Source organism: Penaeus monodon, chromosome 5 (assembly GCF_015228065.2).
Source record: "Penaeus monodon isolate SGIC_2016 chromosome 5, NSTDA_Pmon_1, whole genome shotgun sequence".
Taxonomy (NCBI): Eukaryota; Metazoa; Arthropoda; class Malacostraca; order Decapoda; family Penaeidae; genus Penaeus; species Penaeus monodon.
In genome coordinates, this window is record NC_051390.1 from 4,569,145 (window position 1) to 4,576,644 (window position 7,500).

At 39.2% G+C, this 7,500-nt stretch overlaps 2 non-coding genes across 2 annotated transcripts; both read left to right on the plus strand.

The window, feature by feature from the left end:
• Positions 1-1,108: 1,108 nt before the first annotated feature.
• Trnae-cuc lies at positions 1,109-1,180 on the plus strand. The gene has a single exon. It is a non-coding gene; the product is annotated as a tRNA-Glu (tRNA).
• A 1,059-nt stretch (positions 1,181-2,239) lies between these two features.
• On the plus strand, positions 2,240-2,311 carry Trnae-cuc. The gene has a single exon. It is a non-coding gene; the product is annotated as a tRNA-Glu (tRNA).
• The last annotated feature ends 5,189 nt before the right edge of the window (positions 2,312-7,500 follow it).

The window sequence follows — 7,500 nt, forward strand, 5'->3', positions numbered from 1 at the left end:
GTATATACATCTATATGTATATGTATGTACATTCATATGTATATGCTCACACACACACACACACACACACACACACACACACACACACACACACACACACACACACACACACACACACACACACACACACACACACACACACACTTAGCTGTGAGGTCCAGAAGCTGTGTCAACGGGAACATTCTTAAGTGTATTTTAGCAAGCATCCTCCACAAAACTTTATGATCTGCCTGTTTCAAAACCTCAGGCAAAAAGGCATCAGTAGAACAGAGGAAGAAAATTACATTTTTATTACCAACTAACCGCGTTTTTTTTTTTTTTCTTTTTTAGAAAGGACATAAGCCCACTGACTTGTGTTGAGGAGGGGGGGGGGGTTGAGGAGGGAAGGGCAGTTAAGTACTCTTTTAAGAACTGTTCTTTGTATCTAACGCTGAACAGTTCACCTATTCTTATGATTTATTAAAACAACACAGAACTAAACACTCAAACCGGGCGATACGTAAGGAAATTAGTTCTAGAGACCTTTTCCCTTAAGAGTTTTAGGACCAAACGTATTTTTCACCTCCTTTTCCTATAGGCCTATTAATGCCCTCTGTTTACTACGTAGATGTGCATAGTAGTTATCAACGAATTTGTACTGATATAAATTTGATATTAACGCTAACGGAAAAGAAACGATATGCAGCAACGGAAGGAAAGAAGGGAGTGGGAGTGAAAAATAAAGTTATACAGTGTACACACGCTCAAAGGAATTTGCCTGATAATATTTCGGAGAAACTGAATCTGAAGGAAATGTGTAAATCATGGAGAAATCGTTACAACTGAATGTCTGTGATTATTAAGGTACCACACTTCTTTTTACACATGTCTGGTGTGCATTGGCGGGGTCGCACTTTTTAAAAAGTGGTTGGTGAGGGCGAGGGGGAGGGGGCATTTCTCATTAAAAATGCGCAGCTTTTTTTTCCAAAGTCTGTCGAGAGAAAAATCGTTAGGTCTGTAGGCTTCCCCACCCCCAAATGCTGTTCCCTTGCAATAAGAGGGCAAATCTGATACTTCTGCTGATGATTTTTTTTTTTTTTTTTTTTTTTTTTTTACTATAGTGACTACATCCCGTGTGGTCTAGTGGCTAGGATACGCGGCTCTCACCCGCGAGGCCCGGGTTCGATTCCCGGCACGGGAAAGTTTTAGAATATGCCCAATTCTTATGGAGCTGACAGTCTGAGCTTCGTTTCCTTTTCATCATGAAGTTACTTGCTTGCTTGGCAGAACGTTTTTGGTGGTTTTGAAAAACTTCATACTAAACCATTTTGACAATGGCAACTGGCAGATCAGGAGAGATAGTGCGTGCCTATAGACGTATCTGTTTTACTTTGTAGATATGGCCCTTTGGAATCGGCATTAAGTGGTATATGGGGTGGGTGTCAGAATTAGCGAATTATTCCATTAATAGCTGCCGTTGAACTCACCAACGACTAGTAAAATGCGCTGATAACACACAAAGATAAAGCATGCCATCATGCGAGAAACAGGAATGAACCTTCGTAACCCTCTCCTTCCTTCGTTGAAAGCAAGTCAACCCCTTCCTCGTCCTATTTCCGGAGGCCCTACCAACACCCTCTGTTATCAGCGTACTGTGCGGTGCGTGGTTAGGAGCGAGATAAGGGTTATCAACGTATTTAAATGGAACCATCATGTGCAACAGTGTGTCAAGATATCACAGTGATGATAAAGACATGGAAATGAATAATAATCTGTGATAACGATAACAGCAACGAAAGAAAGAAGTAGAGGCAGAACTGATATAGGTGCAGCCTTGATAACACTACTTCGGCTGAATCTGTTCACTATACATTACAAAAGACATTTTCTTAAAAGGATTCGTGTCTGAGTTGTTCATATAGTATGGACGCTAAACAAAAATAAAGAAATACAGACAAAAGAAAACGAAACAGTCGCAATAAGTCGAGATTTGATGACTGTCCTGTAGTGACACTCCCCTTTCTTTCACATATGGCTGGTGTTACTGGGTCGCCCGTAAATATCTTTTTATCGGAGGGTAGAGGGAAAACAGGGCGGTAATTTGCCGACAAGTGTGCAGTTTCTCCCGACATTTGCATACAGATAGAGCACGGGGGAACAGGATCTCTTCCTCGTAACTTCCCTAGAGTGTATCTGATACCACTGCTGATTAATAAATGCTATTCTTATTTAATTACAATTATATTTGATCTCAAATGTATCCCGTGTGGTCTAGTGGCTAGGATACGCGGCTCTCAACCGCGAGGCCCGGGTTCGATTCCCGGCACGGGAAACTTTTTAGAAACTGTCTAAATCTTATGTAGCTGATAATTCGAACTTATTTTACATCCATCTTGAAGTTGCTTCTCGCTTAACAAAAACGTGAAGAAGATAGTAGCTGAAAGACCAGAGAGAGAAAGGACGTGTGTGGGCGTGTCTGCATGTAGAGTCGCGGACATAAATAACCAGCGACCCGTTGTTAGCCTGTCTCAGGAAGGCTACCTCTCTGTGCGACGAGCCACGATGGAAGGCGCTGGTTACTGGCTGTCGTTAAGCTATATCTATCTGTTTGATAATAATTGTGACCAGAATAGCCTTAACTGAAACGGCTTCTGAAAAGAAAAGAAAAAAGAAAAAGAAAAAAAAAAAGATATAGTTCATAGCAAACGTATGCGCCTTGGTATCTACTCCATATTGCCCCGTCATGTCAGCCGATTTCATGACATTCCTGAAAATGCTTGTGGCAAACGCTCGTCCAGTTGAAAATAAGGTCAGAGGCGGGGAAAGAAACGGGGAAAGACAAAGTATTGATAAACGATTGGTTTGGTGAAGAATTGCCATTTCCTACACCTATCTCTTACCATACTTCTTGTGGCATTCTAACAGTGAAGGGTTAATCATTTTTGTCTACGAGTGAGTGTATGTCTGTGGATTTGTTTGGGTGTTGTGTCCCCGTGGAAATAGAAATCCTGTTTATGTTTCATGTGAAAAATTTTTTTTTGTTTTGTTTAGAGTGATGGGACAGCTGTATATGCTCTAAATATGTCGATAGGAACACTATTTCTTCATCGTACGAGATAGATATCTTGTAAATCTTACATCAAAATAATGAAAAATCCGTCTGAAGTCCAAGTACTGAATGTATCTAAAAATATTAAGAATCTAGGATTAATATTGATTTTTCCGATGATGTCGAAATGGCCTTCATATTTTGTAAATATATTATAAAGAGAAATAAGTTCTGATGAATGCAATATTTCATAATTGTATAGAATGTTGACGTTTGTACACTACAGGGAAAAAGGTGCTGAATAAAATTTGGTTATTGTTTAAAGATATTGAAGATAATGAGAATAAGAAAAAATTTAAGACAAAGAGAAAAATGGGAACAAGAGAAAAAAGAAGAAGCAAGCATCATACACCAGAGATAAAAAAAAAAAAAAAAAAAAAAAACGCTAACCATAGCAACAGCTGGAAGTGTTCATCCATCCCTGTTCAATGATTCTTGAATAACACGTCAATGACTCACAGAATTCATTTGTAACTCACAAAGCTCAATAACCGATTCACGAGAAGCGCGGAAGAACCATAACAAACCCTCTTTTTTTTATTCTTATTTTAAGAACCTACGTCATTTTCAGCTCCCCGCCCACCTTTCTGAAATCCTGACGAAGACCTATATTTCCAAGTGCATTATCGAGGGTGAGATTAAAGTTGTTAAAGCATTAGTATGGAACACTGCCTCGAGTAGCATTGATGCTTTAATGTCGCTGTGTTTGTTAAAAAAGAATAATGAGAGAAAGAGAGAGAGAGAGAGAGAGAGAGAAAGAAAGAAAGAAAGAAAGAAAGAAAGAAAGAAAGAGAGAGAGAGAGAGAGAAGTGTTAGTGGAAAGGGAATTACGAGATAAAACAGCGAAAGCATAAGATGAAGAAAAGGGGATTATAAACTTGCAAAGACACACGAAAGGGAACCAACTTTTTTTGTTGTTGAATCTACGTATAGAAAAAAGTACATTGTTATATTAATAAGGAAAAAGAAAATATAGATTAGCCAGAAAACAATAATAATAAACATCTGCAACATACTTATAGAATAAGTTTTGTAAGTAAATACGCGGGTGATGTTATTTACGTAGAGTGCGTGTGTGAGCGGGGGGGGGGGCGGAGGGAGTACAGCCGACAAAATAGAAAATAAAAATCTTTCCACATTTGCTGAATAACGGAGGAATTTGCTGAAAGAAATAACAGTGGAAAGGTACAGCATCCCTCCCCCCCCCCCTCCGGTACGCCCACGGAAACGTGCTGGTCCGAATTAAGTAACTTTTTCATTTTTTTTTTTTATCACGTTTAAAAATATATATATTTTTCCTTTTTTGTTTTTTTTTTTGTTTTTACTTTCTTTGGAGAAATTACATCAGTAGATCTAATTTCAGTCTTTAAAGCATCCGTCTCTAAAGTGCCTCCGCAGATCGGAATTTCGCAAATAATATTATGCAACAACGAAAAAAAAAGGGAAGCCTTGATGACGTCATAAGAGAAATTACCACACCTCCCGCAGCGTTCTCTCTCTCTCTCTCTCTCTCTCTCTCTCTATCTATCTATCTCTCTGTCTGTCTTTCTCTTTTTCTCTTTCTCATTCACTCGCCATTTCTTTGCCTTCCCCCCTCTCTTTCTGTCTCTGTCTCTTTCTTTTTCTCTTTCTCTCTCTTTCCCTACCTTTCTTTCCCACTCATCCATTAATTCCGGTACTCTCTCATTTTACCCCATCCATCCTATTTAATCAATTTCTATCTCTCCTCTTCTCTGTGTCTCATTCATATATTTAACCCCCTCTTCTCTCTGTTACCCAGATATTCATTAACTCTCTATCTTAAGCGAACCCTTTCTCGATTACCTACATTTTCTGAAGAGCAAAGTTCGTCGTAAAATTGAAGCGAATATGACGAAATATCAGCCAGTTTCTCGAAAGCCGCAACAGCAGCACGGGGGTTTCCTGGGTCACCTTAGCACTAGATTTTGGTCCGGTGGCCGAGCGCACATCACGGGCTATTTTACGGCAGAACTGCTTTATTAGATTAAAGTTGGAAGAAAAACCCCACAATACAAAAACTAGATTTATTGAAAGGGAGACTACAGTTTCGAAATCCACCTGGATTCCATCTTCATCTAGGTTTTTGTAGTGTGGGTTTTTCTTCCATTGCATCAGCACGGAAGAGTGTTTTGCTATTCATAGATTAAAGTTCATTTGTCGGTTGATAAGAATAAGTAGATGATACTCAAAGAAGAGACATCAGCAAAATGAAAATGTGAACCGGACATCACCTTTGAGGGGAAAATCTTGGTGTTATTTTAGTCCAGAGGTAGAAATACTCGGCTTCACCCCTCCCCTCCCTGCTTCGGCATTCCTAAGGGATTTATGTAATACCTCCTCTCTCTCTTCCTAAAATCTCGTGAGATTACCGTTTTCTAAACTTATAAACGAATCACTCTTTTAGTAACACTACACCTTACGATATGACTATAATAATACCTCATTATTTATTCCTTTTACGTCCTCGCTCTCGCACCAGTCGCTAGATCACTCAGCATTTAGGCCTCTTCCTCTGCACAGAAATCCACGATCATCTGTAAACAATATTTGCTCAGTGCACCCTATCTCACTTCCTTTTTCCATCACACCGCGATAACAAGAGCAAGAATGACGCTTAGCGTTTTTTTTTTCTCTCTCTTTTTGGCTGATCTCGAAAATACCACTTCACTGACCCCGTAGTGCACGTATCTTAAACATATCTAACGTGCTTCTTTTTTTACCTTCTTCCTCACTATAACTCACCTCGAGGGAGTTTGTTAGGTTAAGTCACTGTCTCAGGTCACAACAGTACGCGAATCTAAAGCGCTCGAAATAAACTGCATTCTAGTGGTTCACTTGTTTGATGGCGTATTTAGTGTGTAGAAATAATATAGCTGGATTTCAGGCTACATTTACACACACACACACACACACACACACGCACACACACACACCACACACACACACACACACACACACACACACACACACACACAGTGACACACAAATACAAAACACGACGCACACCACACACACACACAACACACACACACCACAACACAGACAGCAAACTACACACAACAACACTGCACAACAAACAGCAACAACACACAGCACACACAGCACACACAACACACACACCACACCACCACCACGGCAGGCCGCCGACACACACACACACACACAACAATATTCGATGCACCAACACATGGCTCGATCACATCACGACAACACGACAAACAACCACGCATATGTATGTTCGTCTGATACAAATGCGTAAAACATGTAGAAGCTCATTAAGATTTAATGATTATAATTACTGTGGCACCAAATCTTTTTTTGCAGGTGATTAGCATTAATTAGAGGCTAAATCTGATACCACTGCTGGGCAACAAATGCTGCTTTTGTTTTGAACACAGTCAAAGCACTTAATAATAACAGACCCCGTATGGTTTAGTGGCGAGGTCCGCGTTTGACTCCTAGAACGGGAAACAATTGATTTTCTGAATGGCATTATTTCCTTGCTTTGAACAACCTGGGCTGAGTTTGGTTTCCTTCTTGATGCTGCTTGCTTGTGCGGCTCAGCGCTATTTGTACAACTGATTCCGGATTAATTTCCAAATAATCTGAAACAAGTGCTGTAGTAATCGACCACCATGGCAACATATAGTGTGTGTGTGTATGAAAAAACGAGTGGCATATACGAAAATTCTTGTATAGGCGATATAAGATATAAATCGAATATATACTCTATTCTAGGCTACACATTAAAGGTTAAGTCTCTCTCTAAATTGATGTGTAGGCATCTATCCTAACATGTTTATGCATATGATAATTTGAAACTAAATACACGCAAGTAAAGGTTAGAATTTGGAATACATATTCATAATTCCGAAAATGGCAGTGTAACAAAAAGTATATAAAAGCTTAGTAAATAAGATTTTTTGATAGGTTATTTTTCGTAATTCATGGAAGTGTATTTTTGCAATAAAGTTGAATACGTTAAGAAGTAATCTAAATTGTTCCTCAATTTTCAGGAAAACCATTCATAACAGAACCACAAGAACAATATGGGTAGAAGAAAGAGGGTAAAGAGACACCCCCTCCCTCAAAAAAAAGAAAAAAGAAAAAAAGAAAAGAAAAAAAGTAACACTCCCCTACATACAATAATCTCTTAGCAATATGGCATTTGATTGGCTGAGAACATCGGCCATAAAGAAACGGGTGGAATGTAATAAATTCTCTCGCCAACAATCTAGTATGATCATTTGTAAATAAAGAGCCAATGGGGTAGTTTGAAGGGAGGGTGTGTGCGGTAGTGGTCACTTGCAATTGGCGTCTATGTTGATTTAATACTCGCTAATTAGCAATTTATCAGTGACTTTTCTAGATGTTAAGACACTAAATATGCT